Raw genomic sequence first — 20,065 nt, 5'->3', positions numbered from 1 at the left:
AAGGAGAGGCTACACAGACATTAGCAGGACATACTGCAGTGTCAGTACAAATGGACTGGTTGCCAGCAGTTCAAGACCTTGTAGTTTTGCCTCATTGTCCTCTCCATCTGATAAATTAGTATCAGTTTTTACTTATCTCATTTTAAAGAAGAAAAAAATCAATATCTCAAATCCCAAGAGTTGTACTATTACCATAACAATACCAGAAGTGATTATCAAATGCTGAATTTATTTAAAGATTGTCCAAACTGATCCCCTAAGCTCCTGCAACTTTGAAACATATTCATCATGTTTTGCCAGCAAGAAAACCAAAAGCCCATAAATGGGGATCTTTTTTTTTTATTTTAATTATAGGAGTTAAACTAATGATGTAGCACTGTATCACTTTGAATTTCAATTCCGTCAAAGTCCCTCATAAAAATTATTTTAGTATTTGATGAGAGCCAAAGAATTGATTCGTAAATTAGGAAAATACCAGAAGAAGAGGTTGGAGGTGGCAATGGAGGAGTGGGAACATGTTTAATAAGAAGTCTCATGAGAATGGCAGTGCTGAAAGATCATTCCTATTCTAAATATAAATCTTCAATACATTAACCATCCTGTTTTTAACAACATATGAAATACTCCTAGTCTGAAGCAGAAGCAGCAAGAGTAAGTGATTCTTTGTGATTTATCCATCTCTTACAAAGAAGAGAAGGAAAAGGTCAGAAATCCTGGCTGGAGGTTCTCGTACCATTTATACCACAAATATATTCTCTTCATTTGGATTCTCTACTTTTTTTTTTTTTTTTTTCCTGTTATGTTGAAAAGTCTAAATAAATTTGCCTAGACCACAAGGTCAGATAATGAATGTTTGGGTCTAGCTCTAGATTTGCTAGATCTTTAGCAAATATTCAGAATGCTATCTGGAATACTCATTTTAATGGTAGAAATAGCTACAAGAAACAGTGATTGTGATACAGGCAATAAAGACAATTCTTCCCTCTTTTGATCTATTTTTGGAAATTATAAAATCTATGTTATTCTGAGATGCCTTTTGCCAAGTTCTATATATTCTGTAGCTATTTCATGACTGATGACATTAATCAAAAAGGACAAGGTACACTTACTTTTGTTAAACCAATTGTTACTTTAATTTCAGAGGCAAAAGTAGCTGAGCAGCAACAGTTGTCAGCACTAGTCATCCATTCTTTCAAATGGAGCTATCTTGTGTTATTTCTTAAAGACTTTACTTGTCACTCAGTACTCTGAAGCAGTTGTTCACTGGAAGATCAATGAAGCACAAGCCTAAGAAAAATGGAAGAGATAAATGTGATCTTAACTAATCATTACCTGGGAAGAGAACAATGACTCATGTCAACTTCATAAAGTTAAACAGCCTTTAAGAAACTATCATGACTCACAAGTATTGCATACACACACACAAAATAATTCTTAGTTCAAGGTATTTAATTCTTCTATAGAGAAACTAAGTTATCTTCTACATAAACCTTTAGCAGCTACACATTAATGTAATTGCCCTGGCATCAGCCAGCTAAGTGAGTCAGAGTAGTAGAAGCTATCACTATGTTTCTTGCTGACCAGGTTACATAAATTGTTGACCTAGTGGGGGGGGGGGTTGTTTTCTTTATTTAATTTTTTTTTTTTTTTGGGGGGGGGTTGGTTTTTTGTTTGTTTGTTTGTTTTTACCTAACAGATTTAAGAGTTTCCTTTAATTGCAGTTCAAGCAACATTCAAGATCAAATTGACTTCAGGCAAGTTTTCCTTATGGACTTTTACATGGTTATCTAAACTTTTTTTTCCCAGCAAATATCTATGTGGGAGGTTATTTGGTTTTCTGAAGCATTCATTGTAGTGACAATAATCCTGTATCTATTGAAACAATTATCATAAGCAATATTATTCAGTTAACCAAATCTAATGAAGTCAACAGGCTTGGGCTTGAAGCAGAAGCAAAGATGACAAAGCTTTTGACATGGTCTCCCACAGCATTCTCCTGGAGAAGCTGGCAGCCCATGGATTGGACAGGTACACTCTTTACAACTGAAAATTGTCATCAAACATGGAAAGGAGTTGTTGCATTAACATGGAAAAGGAGTTGTTGCATTAAAGGAGACTTATCAAATGTTTGCCTGTTTCAGAGCCCTGCTAAAGACTTTCACTGAGACAGCTTTGCAAAGTCAAATGTATTTAATAGGGCGACAGATACAAGATTCTGAATTGCCGTTGACAAATATACCTACTGCAGTAGCACTAACAAATGATAACAGTGCTAGCAAAATGCTGTCCTGGGTATTCCTCACCAAATGTGAAGGCCCTGCATGGCCTACCAAGAACCTGTCCTGGTTCTATCCCCTCCCAGCTTCTTGTGCACCCCCAGCTTCCTCGCTGTCAGGGCAGCAATAGAAGTGGAAAAGTTCTTGACTCTGTGTAGGCATTGCTCTGCAACAACTAAACCACCAGTGTGTTATCAACATTAATCTCCTCCTAAATCCAAAGCATAGCACCATACCAGCTACTAGGAGGAAATTTAACTCTGTCAAAACCAGGATGAAGCTGATGGGGTTGAGGGTCCCAGTCTCTGAGCTGTGGTGGCAGAAGAAATCCAGTGGCCCTCCAGATGATAAAGGTACAACCCAGATCTGTTTTCTACTTTTCAAGTTTTGATCATCTGACAAGAAGAAAATATTTTCCTGCTGTCTGAAACAATAGCAATTACCTGTAAGATCATCCTGTTCTGTATGGGTTAGAAGGTATGCAGTTAGAATTTACCTATTTTATCCAATGAGTGATTACATTTAAAGTAAGTAAACAAGCCTGGAAGCAAAAAACTACTTACTTAGGCATGCACCTAACCAGCTGAACTTACACTTCAGATAAGTAAATGATTCCAAGAGTAGTTCTCAATTAATAGATTTCTCAGATTGTCTGCCTAATTGCTACTTGTCATTGCATGTTTTCAAATAAAAATCAAATCCTGAAGCACTTCCAAATATAAAGAATATGTATATATTACATACACAAATAATAGATCTACTTTTCAGACTATTCCCACAGATACTCTGTGTGAACCACTCACATAAAGAAGGATTTTGAATCAGATCCATTCCTCACAGTACACATTTAAATCAAATACTCAAAGAACCACGCAGGAATATATTTGCATTTCATTTTTATTTTGTAGAAGATTTTAAACTAAAAAAAAATAAGTTGTAAGAAATGTCTTCCTAAATTTAGTATTAGAGATAGCAACTTTCTGGGTGTGAGCTTTGAAGCCTATAGCACCAAAGCGGGGAAGGGAAATGGGTGATGCAAATAGGGTGACAATTGACAGGAAAAAGGTGTTCTACTAGCCAGATTTCTACATTTGTAGAAATTCAACCCCCCCTTTCATTACTGTAGCTCCTGAGAAGAAAAGAGGTGTTTTAAAAAATATCATTGGTGTAAAGAAATTCAAGGAATTAAGCTGTCAGTACGCATAACCATGTCAGTGTTACAAGCACGGCCCCGAATGCTGTCGTTTTAACAGAATTATGCAGATTTGGTGCCCCCTGCTGTCTCTTCTTTTCCTGTCAGAATGACTGATTAAAAATATTCACACTGAACTGCACAAAACGTCCCCAAAGGGCAAATAAAGGATGCTGCACAAAAAGACACATTTAAGATGGAGTGTGAGCCCATATGCTGTTTGGGTGAGGTATCCTGGAGCTACGAAGAGCAGAGTGCTGTGGTGGTAGAATAACGAAGAGAGCAGCACGGAGACTTGAGCTTCAGCCCTGGCACACCGTTGCTCCCAGCAGGCACAGAAACGACTGAGCCTCTTGTGGTGATAAAAAACAAGTGTGTGAAATATCGGCAGTCTGTCTTTCCTCACTCAGCAATGCACCTGCTACAGTCCCACCTTTTACCCTCAAATGGAAAGTTTAAAAAGATTCCAAATACTTCTGTGTTATGGTAGTGCCTAGAAATATGTCTCAAGAAATATTAGCGCCAGGGTATCCCCATCTACATGCTTGTACATCTGCATAAACTTTCTAATGAACTGAACTGGAAGACAAGCCCTAGAAGCCTTCCCAACACACCCACTTCCTGCTCGGGACAAACCTAGAGCTAACCCAAAATAAAACCCCTCCGATGCATACCATGTGGCTCTCAGAATGGCAGCACAACTTGTTTCTCTCCACAGACCCAATCCTCTTGGGCCACACTGGGTGGTAGAGTAGATAGATGACCATTCCCCCGCTGAATGTCACTGCTGCCAGGGGCAGTTGTCTAACCTTCCATTCTGCTAGCTGCTCATTCCCAGTCCATCCATTTTCCTAGCACCACCAACCATCTGTCAACACACATGGCCTGTTTAAGTTACAGACTCCATTAAATATTAATTTTTAGCTAGGTCAATTTTACTGCGTGAGTAAGAAGGGGGAGGGGGAGGAATGTCCCTTTTTGCAGCATTATTGCATGTCCTAGATTGGCTTCAATTAATCTGAAACTTCTGCCCTAAATCAAATAAAGATGTGAGGTGCCAACAGATGCAATGGCATGTTCAGATTAATACAGCACATTTCTAGCACAGCTGGGCTGAAATCCCCGAGTGATCGATGGCTTAGATTTTATATACCTAACTTTTTTAATTTCTCCATTGTTTTCTTTCCTCCTTCCCTGTACTTCCCCAGGAACAGTACACAATCTAAGTGATGACGAAGCAAAGCTACAGTACCCCATTGGAGCAGAGCAGCAGACAACACTTTTTGAAGAAGAATGCCTGGTTATATGATTTTCTATCGTCAATCAGCAACCAATAACTCTGTGTGCTTTTTCTCAAAGATTTCTCTTTAAACAGGACTGTTCAGTAGTTACAGCCATGAATTGGGCAGTTCATTACTTCTTCCCTTTGGTATCTGTGCTTTAAGAGAAAAAAAAAAAAAATACAAACAAACAAAAAAACACCACACACAAAAATAGCAAAGAGAAGGGACAGTCCTGCCTTGCTGACATAGATGTGTTTCAGTAACGCAGAAGAGCACCTGTTTTCCCTGGCAGCTTCCACTCTAGCACTATTTACAACTCACAAGATCCTTCCTTGATTACTAATGAGTCGATCAATCCAAAATTCTGTCAAAAACATTTGTGTTTTCTCAGTTGTGTTTTCTAAGCTCATGAATTGCAAGTCCTCCATGTAACACAACTGTTTTCAAATCTTCCTGAACCAAATGCTGCACTTGCTCCAGCCAAGTTTGTTTGCAACTTTGAATTAATGTTTGCTCTTATACACGGCACAGTGACCGCGACTTGTTCTGAGCATGCGCCTTTTGGCAAAATGATTGCACAGAAAACACTGGTAGTAGGAAGGCACTGCACTGTGCTTCAGGTGGATGTGTGGCAGAGAATACATAACAATTTCATATTCAACTCATGATGGAAAGCTTTTCAGACTGACATCGACACTACAAGTCACAGCATGTTCCGGGAGGGTTTTCTGGGGAGCAAGATGAAATTTCTGTCATTTGGGGTCTGAGAAGGTCCTTCAGCCTCAAGAAAAAAAGGATTTATCCATCTTCTATGACATTTATTTATATACACCAACCCTAAAAAGCCATTTTCAACTTTTGAACTCCTGTGACTTAGTAAGATGGCATGATCTGTATTACATCTGCTGTAGCAGTATTTAAACAAACATACTTTAAAAAATCTTGCTCACACCCAGTGTCCAGAAATCCTATTTTGCATGTATTATTTTTATACCTCAATATTCAAAACACAAGAAGGCAGGAATTTGACCTGGTAATTGTTAAATGTTATATCCTGATACAGAATCAGCTTGCTTGCTCTGTACTCCACACTTGTTATTTTATTCTGTGTACCATCTGTAGGAGCCAAGTCTAACATTCACGTCTATCTCCTGTGACTGCTGTGTAAGTCAGCAGCCTGTCCTCTTTTCACCCCTCTTCACATTCACATGCAGCCCTGTCAGGGGTTGTGCAAGAAGCAGATTATGAGGGTGGACCCACTTGTTTTGATCTCCTGACAGAGCTCTCCAGCTCACCCTGCTCTCAGCTCTGGGGCTGCTCCCACAGTCACCTTATGGCTTTCATTTTTTCAGTCCTAAGCTCTTTTCTTCTTTCACCTTTTTTTTTTTTTTTTCTTTTTCTTTTTTTTTCCTCCCTGAAATACATTAATAAATGAATATGTGCATCTAGCAGCCATCAGCTGCAAAGTGCTGGTTTGTCACAGAAGTGTAGTGTGGAAGAGGGATGTGTCTAGAAGTTTAAGGCAGAAGGCTGCACTATCACTAGGTCTCAGAGCACCAGCTAATCAGTCGGGGTGCAGCTTTATTGAAAAAAGTGTATATTATGATATTTTTGCATGTAACTGAAACATTTTGTTTCAGTGAAACATCAGAGAGCCTTCATCAACCACTGGCCTGCTACATCGTAGTCAGTAATAAAAATTAACCAGAGATTCTCTTCCTGAGCATGCCAGGCCTGGTATGAAGGAAGGAATAAAATACAACAACACTCATGCCAAACATGCTCTTCCCAACACATACACTAAGGTAAATACCTACACACATGTCAGACTTCATTATTCTTTCAGCATATTCTTTTTCCTATGAGTCAAGTATTGGAATATGACTCTTCCAGATAGCACATACCTATATCTTCTTTAATCCGAAAATGCAAATTTGCACAATGTCAATTGTAGTTTCTTATTCATAAGACAAGAAAACACTTTTGAAATAAAGAATATAAAACCATGCAGATGTTAAAAAAAAAAAAAAGGAAAAAAAAAAAAAAAAGAAAAGAAACAAACAAACAAACACTTCACAATATAAACAAAAGATCTTGACCTTACTGCAATCATTAAAATCCTGCCTAGAATAGGATGGCAAAATGCCTGAGACTTTGTTTATGCTGGTTAGCAAAAAATTCTGTAAATAAAGTAAAAGACAAACTGTTTTCTAACATGATTTGTCCATTCTGTGAGGACTAAAGTCAAGCTTTTTAAGGTGAAAAAGCAATGATAACAAACACAAAAACCGCAAGTGAGGTTGAACCAAGCTACCTGTAATATGAAAGAAATAAGAGCAGGCATTATTGATAACCCAGACCCAGCATTCAAGTCATTTAAATATAGATTAAACAGTGAAGGAACACAAAGCAAAAACAAATTTTGGTAGCAAACATCCCTGTTTCAGGATTTATCTCAAGAGCAAAAGATCCATTCACCATCTGCTTCTGAAGACTAAACCAGAATTGCACCAACTGCAGACATACATCGTACATCAGTAAGCATCAGTATACATTCTTGTTTGAACATTATGTCATGTTCCTTTATTCTTATCAGAAGGTGGAAGACAACCACTCTGGTTTTTCTTTGTAGTTCAGTTCAGAACACCATGAGAGAATCTTAGTCAGTGTAGTAAACAATGCATTTTTAGAAGTAGTATTTAATTTTCTTGGGGTGCTCTCCTAGCCATTTCCATCTGTTGTTGCTTATGGTATCTTTAGACTGTAAGCTTTTGGGAGTAAGGACTAACTTTTCTTTGTGTCCTTGTAAAGATTAGAACAACAGGATCTGAAAACAGAGCAACTGGGGTTTACAGGAATCCAAATAATGACATGCAAAAAAAAAAAAAAAAAAAAAAAAAAAAAAGTGTTTTTCCTTTTAAACTGATTTAGCTCCAATATTTTAAATATTCCAATATTCCAGTTGTTTTAAAGTATTCTTACCTTGAGTTCGGTATTTAAGCATTTTGGTTACAATTAAATATTTTCTGTCATATGCTTCCATTAAATGTGAAATATTTATGGCCATCAATGACTAAAAAAATGGTGTGAAAAATGTAATATTAGCTGTGGTTTCCCTGCATGGAAACCAAGTAGAGACGAATAACTGGTGGAATTCAGATTTCACCCCTATTCTGGGTGTAGAAAAAGCACACACTCAGGGAGCTGAAAAGCACTCCTGAGGCACACACTATATACATAGCTAACACAGCCAAGAAGAGGGCCCTAGGCAATAACTGACTTTGCAGCCTTGTCTAATCTCCAGTTTTTTAACTGGGTACCTTTTGATGTTGATCCTCTTGCTGTGTAACTCCTTCTGCCTGCAAGGAGAAGCTTCTTTAGTTCCATGAGACATTCCCAAACAACAGATGGAACAATATATATAATGAGCATGTGATGCTGGGTCCACTGCAATTAGATGTTATGAATTTTGATGGTATTTTTTTTTATTTAAAACATGACCAAGAATAAATGTTTTAAGTTCAGTGACCCATAAACAAAATAGAATTGAATCTCTCATTTGCTGCATATATGGGTCTAAATCTGTATCCAGTGCTCTGCAATAAAACACAGCACATAAATTAACATTATGGTTTGTAGTATATATGTGATGTATTCAGCACAGAATAAATGGCACAAATAGTTGGAAGTGAATGACTGCCAGACTAATATTAATTACACCTCACACCTTTATGAACATGCTGACTAAAGTACTTATCAACCATTCACACAAGCAATTTGCTCTAAGTCACATAATGAGTCAATGGCAAACAAAGGAGGGGAAAGAAGGTCCTATTATCCTGCAGGGTTCTGCACTTGCCAATAAGCATTAAAAGCCACTGCGTACTTTGCAGTGATAAAGTAATTATTTAAAGTTGCCATACATCTGAGCTGTAAACTCAGCATCACAAGATATAAAAACGCTTTGTATGAGTAAATACAAATATATATATATGTTAAATATAGTAAAGCATAAACTAAATGGATGAAAAATTTATGACTCCTAAAACAAAACTAAATGGACGAAAAATTTATGACTCCTAAAACAGTTTATTTTTACTATACGTACACATTATCGAAGAAAAGAGTAGTACTCTTAGTAGCACACATTCATTGTGCAAACCTCAGTATCTTGTGCAGCCCTTAGGTTCACTGCAGTCATTCTGTACCATATTTCTATCGTTCTTCCAATGACCACTGGGTGTCACAGTTATCAACAGGAAACTGCACTTAGAGGTTTTCTGCAGGTTTCTTTCAAAACACAGTCATATTGTCAGAGGTAATACCCGTTCCTGCACCCGTAATATTCATAGCTAGACCCATCCCAATACTAGAAGACAATTTCCTTAATAAAAATAAAAATCAGTTAGCATTAATATAAACAGTGTTCTTCCAGTAACGTCAGCGAAATGGAAATATGTCCTTTAAATTTAGTCTAGCTGTAAGATCCTATCATACTGCATATTTGAGAAGTATTTTCTCTACTGGAGTAGAATGAGACAATTCTAGACTTCATTGGCTGGAGGAGTGGTTTCCACTTCAAAAATTCTGTGATAGAGGAATCACTTCTTTCCTCTCCATTTTTTAAGAAACCCACTCACTCAAAGAAAATCTAACCATTTTGGCAGTATATATAACAATCCGGCCTTATGGTTCACATCCCAGCTCTTAGAATCATGCAACTAGCTGAGCTCATATTTTTGAATTTACAAGTAAGTTTGTGGTCACAGAAAAGAAAATGTGACCCCAGTATAATCAGTGCCTATTCAAGGTTACAGACTGCAACTTCAAATTGTATGAACTCCTTCATGTCTTCGTACAGTTGTCAGCTCCAAAGGGCCCAGCCAGTGTTATCCCCACCAAGGATCCTGCTGGATGAGGAGATGTACTGGTTTCACCCACCCACTTGCAGACCTTGTATCTGGAGTACTGGAGAGCTGCTCCCTGCATCCACAGCGTACAAAGCACCATGTGCAACATTTAAAGTAAATTATTTGCCATCATACAGACTAACATACTTTAAATTTTAATCCGTCTAACCACTAAGCTTCAGTGCAGACTCCAGACACTCGCTCTCAAGAAACACCACCAAGAAGGGCTAACATGGCTATGGACGCTTGGGAGCAGGCACACAGGATAGCCAAAGTGTGTCAGGACAAGCAGGCCAGTGCTCCTAATTGCCCAGGGACACTGCAGCGTCTGCAGGATGCCTGGGAAGTACCTGCAGTATGTGTGCTGAGGAACAGCAGCTTGGAGTGCGTGATGAGATCAGTCAGGGACTCATGGTGGGGATCACTCTGGACAACAGAGTTTTGGGGATCTTTGCCAGGACATACAAGATGTGAAGAAGGAAGGAGGAAGGCATTTCCTGGCATATGCTGGAGTTCAACAGTTGAGGGCTGAATGAAGGAGCCTGGGACTAATTCTGACCCTTCAGTTTCTGTCTCCACCATCTGGGCAACTTGTAGCTGCTGCAACATTCCAAGATTTCTCATTTCCTACTTTTTCTTACCCATCTCTTATTTCAAGAAGTGAGAGAACTAAAAAAGGAAGTAGAGAAATAACTTAATCCCTAAAAATCAGGCTCAACAGAAGCAGCTGGCCTCAGTTCAGGTGACACTTTCAAGATACAGGCTGAGACATGGGCAGGTGAGACAGAAATGCCAAACAAGCTCTGTCATAACAGATGTGTAACACATGGCAGGCATCAGCCTCTCTCATATGCAATGTGTTTGGGGCCCTAGATTGCCTTAAGCAAATCTCTGTGCCCTGCCCAGCATTTCCAACTGGTAGCTACATAATGCTCCATCTCAGACACTTGCTCCCTAATTGGCTAAAAAGACTCTCAGCTAGAAACATATTTTTTCTTACTTTTTTCCTTTAACCTATTTTCCTCTGAGCCTAAATGTACACAAAAAGGCCTACACTATATTCACTTAAAAGAATGTAAGCATTATCTAATACAAAAAAGATGGATGCAGAAAGGAAGAAAATTAAGCTGTTCGTGCCCAGCATGGCACAATGAGAAGTAATAGGTGTAAACTGCAGGTGGGAGGTTTAGATTAGATATTAGAAATGGCTTTTTAACAGTAGGCATAGTTAAGGACTTGAATAGATTGCTGGAGGAATTTGTGAAGGATTTAAAAAACAGGTTGGGCAACCATCTATCAGGAATCGTATTGAAATACTTGCCCTCAGACTGGTGCAAGGAATAGATTGCTCAAAGTCTCTTCCAGTCCTGTTATCCTGTGATTTTATGATCCAGGGTGATGGTGTATATTCTGCCAGTGGTCAGACTTAAACAAACGTCACAGCAAAAATAAAGGCAGATTTTTTTTTTTAAACTTATCATAATCCCAATTCCCTTTCTCCTTACTCAAAAAAAGCCCTCCTACTCTTTAACATGTTCAAGTGCACAGTTGAATGCAGCCATTAAAATACTTAAAGCTTTGTACTAGCAGCACTGATAACTTTGCAGCAATAAAAGAGCAAGTAATCTGAAATCTGTATTTCTTTTGACCAAGTTCTAGCCCCTTATACCCTTGTCTCCTCCTCCTTGTCCTCCTCCCCACCCCAACACAATACCTAATTTTCTAAATTACTGGAGCTATTATGCACACTTTCATTAACATAGCAGGTGCAGTTATTTAGACCATTAATGTCCTAGCAATAGTGTAAGTTGTGAGTGACCCCACTGCACATTAACAGTTCAGACACAAGAGGTGAATTGTGTTTTAAAATACAGCTGGAAATCTTCCACTGTACCCAAACAGGACTCAGTCCAGGGTCCTTGTCTGAAAGCTGCTCCCTTACTATCAGTCACTTGAGTTGGAGGAGGAAAGTGTTATGGATTAATTGTTTTTTTTTTTCCCCTCCTCTCCCTCCCTTTTTTTTTTTTTTTTTTCTTTTTTTTTATTAAGAGGCTCTTTTATTTCAGCTGAAGTTAAAAGCTGCCAGCAAGGATCAACAATGTATTTCAAAATTTTGGACTGACTCCTCATGATTTACCCACAGACTTCTTCTCCCCGTGCTATTGTATTACTTCTACACAGTCAGTTACCAAAAGCTTCTCTGACTCAAAATTATTCTTTCTGCCCCATCAATTCACACCAATGTGACACTATTTCTCCTTTTCCCCCTTCCCATCCCTCCTTGGTAATAGCTTCCTATCCCATAGTCTGAAAGACTGATGCCAATGTTGTACTGAATATCTGTGAAAATAGGGTTCATCTTGCCTTGTCCTATAGGGATTACTGGCACACAGATATTACACCCACTGTGTTTACATACTGTAGGTAATGGGATGAAATGTCGATTTGTGGTTATTACTACATACCTTACAAGGAGAATTGAAAAAATAAACAAAACAAAACAAAACAAAAACCCTCCAGGAATTCTTCCTGAAAATAACAAAAGAACTGTGAAAAACTAGATACAAAAAGCACGGTATGATACATCATACTGGCAATGCTCCTGTGCTGTTTACAGCCACATGTCAAACCACACTGACAATTACTGAACACAGCACTGGCCACAAAGCGGGGTCCCGCGGCACCTCTTTGGTATTTGCGTCACTTGTGCTACATATTCTGAATAAATTTGGTTTAGCTACCTGACCAATTACTCATTTAAACCTACAGTTAAATGTAGGATATGACAGCACGCCTCAGCGCAGCACTCCTACCAAACTAAATCCAAAACAAGATGCTGTACAGGTGTGTCATCAGGGCACTCCACCCGACTAATGAGCATGGCCAGCAGCTCGGAAGGCAGCAAGTGCCAGGGATCTGCTGCTCCCACTGCCCCAGGAGACTCTAGGAGACTGGCTGCTTCCACTGCCTAGCCAACAGTTCAGTGTCTGCAGGAACTGGAGTGAGGAGTATGCCGAATGTTCAACCCACCTCACTTCAAAGACTCTAAGAAATAGCCTTCTGATGTCTGTGTCAGACTTATGGATGTAAAGATCTGTCTCTTTTTTGGCTGAGGGACCTCTTTAGGTCAGATTCCAGTCCAGGTAGGCACAGCCATCCTTCTTCTTCCCAGCAGAGTTATAAGGATAGCAATGTGATTAAAAGTTGCGGTAGGTTGGGTTATTGGGTTATTGCTTCATTACATCATTCAAGAAAATGGTCACTTATTTCAGTGGACTCTCCGGTGGCTTAATTCCACTAAGAAATAAAAAAACAACACAACTGCAATGAAGCCAGAAGAATTACACAGGTGCTAGCCAGTCTTACACTAGAATTCAGAGTGAAACTAATGTAAATCTCATTTAAGTAAACAAACAACAGGTCCAATATACCATATATATATAAACTTACTCAAATAGAAACCTATGCAAAGTATCATTTGGGTTAACCACCATAGGCCACACCCAGTGAACTTCGCTCTGATTTTACTTAGTCTTCCTCACATAAGACTTCCATACTGTAAGAAAAGCAGGATTAAGCCAAACGATTCCATGAAATCATTAGCTTCTCACCACAAAAACAAACCAGACACGCGTAAGAATAAAAAGCCAGTTTGGCGAGATACCATAATGCCAAGCCAGGTCAGTCAGGTTATAATAATTTCTAATTAACACTCTTCCAAGTTTCAGTGTTATTTATTTCCATGTCAGTGTCACTAAGAACAATACGATTCTCTTCCCTGCCTTTGAAAACCTCTAAAACAACTGAAAGAAAAATTTGCAGCCTGATCTGTACAAATAGAATATAATGACAAATAAAAGTGATTGTTGAATTTGACAGCTCTTGATGAAAATATCCTAAGAAATGAAAAGACTGATACAAGTCTACTGATTAAGTAAAGAAAAGCACAGATCAGCATAGGTCAAATAACACAGGAGAGATGATTTCTACATCTTATTTTGATTATGTTTACAGAAGCAGCAAAACTTCCCCCACTTCAGAGGTTTTACTGTGCCTGGCCCCTGAAAACGCTCTCTTTTGAAACCTGGAGCAGTACTGTTCTCTAACAATTACAAAGGCCCAATATAAAATTGTGCAGGTTGAACCTGCTAGAAGGCTTCAATAAAAAAAATATTTTAATTATGTTTGGGAATTGCCTGGTGGTACAATAGACACCTACGCAATATTATTCAAAAGGACTTGCTTCAAAAGTGAAGTCATGAAAGCAGTACTGCCGACAATCTGAATCTGCCTCAACTTACCGTATTCAAAGTATCCAAGTTTTGTTTCATACATTAAAGTATTTATAATTTAAATTCACGTTTATAGATACATTTGTTACATAGGTAAAATGATAAAAGACATTAGATGTTGGGAGGCATGGATAAAATTGTAATTCCTATGACAAACCTTAGAGAATATGTAAAATAGCATGGACTATATTTCATGTAATAGCTGCCATACATTTTTGTTAACAATATTAATTTTTATTAATAATATTAAAAGATTAGTATTTAATCAATGATAAAAGTAAGCAGTAGAGTAATATATTAGTTCTGTATGAAAAGACAGATTAAGATGTTTTAGCAATAAGTATCCCACAAGATTTCTACAAAGTCATAATGTGTTGATACCAGACATTTTAAGGTATCTGTATGGTCAGGCATTTATAACAATGAAGTAGATTTCCCTAAGTCTTTTCTCAATATTGAAATAACGCCACTAAAATATTGCTGAAGAAGGCTTTTTAAGTATCTCTTGTGGGGTAAATGACCTTATTAAATTTAAAAACAAATATGAAAAAAGAGAATTGTTTTAGGGAACAAATGGGCATGTTTTGTTAAGAAAGCTTAGCCCAGAAGGCCAACTGCATCCTGTGCTGCATTAAAAGAGAAGTGACCAGTGGGAGAGGGAGGTGACTGTCCTCCTCTGCTCTGCCCTTGAGAGGCCCCACCTGGAGTGCTGTATCCAGGTCTGGGGCCCCTCAGCACAAGAAGGATGTGGGGCTGTTAGAGAATGTCCACAGGAGAGCCATGAAGATAATCAGAGGGCTGGAGCTCCTCTTCTATGAAGAAAGGCTGTGAGAGCTGGGGGTGTTCAGCCTACAGAAGATAAGGCTCCAGGGAGACCTCATTGCAACCTTTCAGAACTTGAAGGGGACTTATAAAAAGGTGAAGAGCAACTCTTTGCTCAATCAGATATCGACAGGATGAGGAGGAATGGTTTTAAACTAAAAGGATGGAGATTTAGATTAGAAGTTAGGAGGAAATTTTTCACTCAGAGGATGGTGAGGCACTGGAACAGGTTGCCCACAGAGGTTGTAGATGCTCTATCCCCGGAGGTGTTCAGGTTAAATGAGGCCAGGTTAGGTGAGGCCCTGAGCAACCTGATCTAGTGGGTGGTGTCCCTGCCTATGGCAGGGGGTTTGAACTAGATGATCTTTGAGGTCCCTTCCAACCCGGGATACCTGATACCTGCCACTGTTCTTATTTCTACCAATGGAAAGAGAAATGAGATAGACAATGACAGATCACCGAGAAGTGATGTGTCAGTATGGCTCCAACACAGAAATCAGCTCTGAACAGCTTGTGAACTGCATGCAGTTCATGAGCCACAGGTTGGCCTCCCAGTAATATGGGAGTAGGTGCTCAACTGTCATACCTTACTGTGACTGTCAGTGTCATATTGGCATCTTTGACCCATGATGACACTCTTTGCAAATTCAAATCTACCATTAAAGTGATTGAAGTTATGCCAGAATATACCTCTTTTAACTTTACTCACCAAGACAGTGATGTAGTCTAATATAGCTGGACTAGGCTCCCCCTAATGTCAATGGAGAGAGGCACCAGAAGGTGATTCATCCCATCCTAAAATAAGTATCTGGGATGAATCACCTCTGTAAGTGACTCCATTTCTCCAGAGGATACCTAGAAACATAGCTTGGGCTAGTTGCTTAACTGACAGATATAGAGAGTCAGATGAGATGAATATCAAAATGTATGTTTTTGTTATTGTGGTTGCTTGTTTGTTTTTTAAAAAAGTTCTGTCAAAATTTTCCTGCTAATAATGCTATTACAACAGTAACAGCAAAATGGATTTCTCAAACTACCTACTTAGTATTTCTGTCAATGCTCCTGGCAAAATGGAAGCCATCCTGTTCAGCTGTGTCATTGGCACTACATGGCTTTGGCACCACACTTCTAACAGCACATGGGGATTCTGTTAGCTTCAGGGACAGGAGCCTTTGTTTTCAGGATAGAAAGTCAGAGCTCATTTCAGAATGTACTGTGAAGTTTCAAGTGGCTACAGTGTGCAATACAGCAATAGTTAAGTCTTACAAAATCTTCTAGGTTGGAAGAGACCTCCAAGATCACCGAGTCCAACCTCTGACCTAACACTGACCAGTGCTCCACTAAACCATATCACTAAGTTCAACATCTAAACGTCTTTTAAAGACCTCCAGGGACAGTGACTCAACCACTTCCCCGGGCAGCCCATTCCAATGCCTAACAACCCTTTTGGTAAAGAAGTTCTTCCTAATATCCAACCTAAACCACCCCTAGCACAACTTTAGCCCATTCCCCCTCGTCCTGTCACCAGGCACATTGGAGAATAGACCAACTCCCACCTTGCTACAGCCTCCTTTAAGGTACCTGTAGGGTGCGATAAGGTCACCCCTGAGCCTCCTCTTCTCCAGGCTGAACAAGCCCAGCTCCCTCAGCCGCTCCTCGTAAGACTTGTTCTCCAGATCCCTCACCAGCTTCATAGCCCTTCTCTGGACATGCTTCAGGGCCTCGATGTCCTTCTTGTAGAGAGGGGCCCAAAGCTGAACACCGTGCTTGAGGTACGGCCTCGCCAGAGCTGAGTACAGGGGGACATCTTTCAGATGATAGGTTTGTTATAATTCGTAACACTAGGTTCCAACTGTGACAACATGGCAAATAGTACTACACATGGAAGCATGTCTATGTAGGCACTGAAATATGCCTTTGGGACCATGCCTTTGGTCCCAATTTTGAAAATCTTCCCTTTCCCCCTTCCAGCTGGAACTACTCCCCACCATGCCTCTCAGCGTTGTGTGGATCCAGCAGGACATGCTCCACTCTCAGATGTGGCATTCAGAAGAAGTGCTATTAAATAGGAGGTGCTTAAATAAAAGACATTGGTATTTATAGAGAACTGAGAATGAATTCAGAAATTTTATAGGCCTAACTGACTATCTTGTATTAACATGCAGTGACAGATAAAAATAGAAATGGCAATATATAGAGTGTCCTCCCTATTAGTCAAACTGATAATGCCAAATGAATGTTAGCAAAGCCCTCCTATCATGCCATGCTTCAAAAACTCTCTTGGCACTCTTCTTTAAGAGAGAAGCCACAAAAGCATAAAGGTTTAATTTGCATGTATTTGGAATGACTATATTATTTACGAGGCAAAGATTCAAATAACTCATATTAGTCACCTCAAACAAATGTCAGTAAAAAAATATGTCCACCTATATTCCACAGACTGTATCCTCTTGAAAAACAAACAAACAAGAAACAGCCAAGTAAGTTAGAAAATTTGGGGAACATTACCTTTCCTATTTGAGAAACCAGGTTGTTTCATTACCTACGTGTAAAGCCCAAATATTTTTGTCAGAGACAAAAATAAAAACAAAATAAATAAAAAAAAAATAGCAGTTATTTGAAACATTACAAGGTCTTAAGTATGACTAGTAGTGTCAGAGCTGATGCATTGTAAAACTATTACAAATTCAGTGAAGTGGTGAAGATTTTTTACCATATAAATGTATGGAGCCATGTGAATGCATTTTTTCTGTAACTTCATGGCTTTTTATTTCTAATGTAAGTAATATGCGACAACAAGGATGGAGAAGTTTGTGGAAGAAGTTGTACTTTAAGCAAAGACACAGTTGCAGCAAAAACTAGTGATTTCACCTTAAAATAAGGAGCAAGCACCTAAATAGTAGTGCAAAGACATTGTGACTATAACCTTTAATCTCTTTTCCAAAACATGTAAGGAGGGTCTGGTGGTTCGCATACTTTTTTAAACATGGCGTTTGGAAAACCATATATTCCTGATTAAGAAGGAAAAAAAAAAAGATTACTAAATAATCCCTGGGCTCCAAGGAGCTATTCTGAATCTTAACATTAAGATATAATCTGCTGGTGATTACGTAATAACTTCCCCTCTCTGCCCATTTCAGAGTGGATATGCGATACTACAGCCAACATGCCTGGTCTTGAATTTTTAGTTCCAGGTGCAAGAGCTCATTGCAATATAACCCTCTAGAGAAAACAGAAAAAGGGGAGAGAAAGGACTACCATACATGTCATTCTGGGAGAGGCGGTGCATAATTCAGTGGCTAGGCAACAGAAAGCACAGTGTTACCCCACTCAGGGTTAAGCTCTAGGAGCTATGTAAGAGTTGGCAGACACAATTACCAAGCCTGAAATAACAATTGCTTTGAGAGCAAGCACAAAGTAAAAGGCAGGGGAGCAACCCGCAAGTAGGAAAAGCAAACTAACTGCAACAATAGAATGATAAATCTAGTCTTGCACATAAACACCAGCAACCCATCTGAGTTCTGGACATGAACTCTACACACTAATATTAAGGACTACACAGACTACAGGAGACACTCTAAACAATGGGCCTGGAAAACCCCACAGAACGAAATGAGCTTCTACTGCACACAGAGTCAGAATGTGATTCAGTAAGTGTTAGAATTAACATTTACGCCTATCAAGGTGTCAAGAGAAAAAAAAAAAAAAAAGTGCAAGGATGCTGCTATTCTGCCCATTGCAAGTGTGGAAACATCTCTCGGTGACCTACCATCTTTCCAAATCCAGGCTACAAATAACTTTCTAGTGTATCTCAACGTGACTGATATAACACAGTACACACAGACAGATTTTGCAGGCTGATATCTAGGATAGTCCCAGACAGATAAATCATGCATGCAAAGCAAGCCTGACACATAAGAGTCACAGCATATGTGATATTGTCTTGCTGTACATGCTTGGAGAAGTTGCACAGTAAGTACAAGCCTAGCTTCAGACCTCTTGCAGATCCATGCTTTATCTGCCCATAAAGATAAATTCGACTTGCCCCAATACATGGCATCCTGGGCATCCAGAAAGACACAGGAAAATACATGTCATGTATCGTATTTATATGAGAAGTTGTATTGACCACGACAGATTGTCTTAAACAAGATATTCCATACTACATGGACTCTTCAGCACGTTCTGATATTTTTGTTACCATGTTGTGTTGTGATTGCCTAGGAGAGTGCAGAGGTCATCATCAGTCTAATGCACATGACTTTGGTGGACAGAAGACAGAGTGTGATTACCTAATATTTAATTAAGTTGCAACAATAGCTCTAATGCCCTTATCTTTGCCAACACAGCATCCTTACGGAAGCTTTGGGGCATAGTATCAGTAACCCCTGAGACATGACACTTATTGAGTCACAAATATTGCTCCCCCAAACCACAGGGATTCTTCCAGGAAGTATATTTAGCATCGTAGCCAAAAAAAAAGTTGGGAGAGATCCTCTGCAGGTCACTTATTCTACCTCTAGCTGTCTTCAAAGCTAGACAAGGTCGCTCAGAGCTTTGACCAAGGCCTTGTCCAGTCCAGTTTTTAGTATGTCCATGGACAGGAAGTCCACAATCTCTCTGGGAACCTGTTCCAGCACATGACCACTTTCACTTTGAATTTTTTTCCTATGCACAGTTGGAATTTCTTCAGGTGCAACTTCTGATTTTTGTCTCTTGTCCTCTTGGTGTGCACCCTGAAGAGAAGCCTTGTGTTGTTCTCTCTGTGATTGCCCTGGGGAAGCTGACCACTGCAGTTAGATCCCGCTGCAGTCAAACCCACTTCCTCAGCTTCTCCTTGTACACCACCTGCTCTAGTCCCTACCACCTTAGCAGCCTCTCCTGACCTTGCTCTAGGCTGCTCTATGTCTCTTGTACCGGAGGACCCCAAACTGGACACTGGATATCAAATGTGGTCTCTCCAGTGACACACAGAGAGCATATACCTGCTGGGTACAGTGATAATGCAGCCCTATTTCAACACCTGTTGAAATTCCCATGCTGAACTTCCCTTGTCCACCAGGATGGGCAGTCTTCTAGTCTCCTCTACACTCTGCTACTGGCCACAGAAGCTAGGGAAATGCAGGATTTTCTTCCAATAAAGGCCAAATGAGGCATTGAGAATCTCAGCCTTTTCCTTGCTCTTTACCGCTAGGTCAGTGACTAATTCTGCAGCAAATTTTCCTTCCCACATTTTTCTTCACCTTCCTTTAGCTGCTGCTTCTGTAAAAGCCCTTTTTGTTGCACCTCA

The sequence above is a fragment of the Aythya fuligula genome, chromosome 3, assembly GCF_009819795.1.
Source record: "Aythya fuligula isolate bAytFul2 chromosome 3, bAytFul2.pri, whole genome shotgun sequence".
NCBI lineage: Eukaryota > Metazoa > Chordata > Aves > Anseriformes > Anatidae > Aythya > Aythya fuligula.
This window is presented reverse-complemented; position numbering follows the sequence as displayed.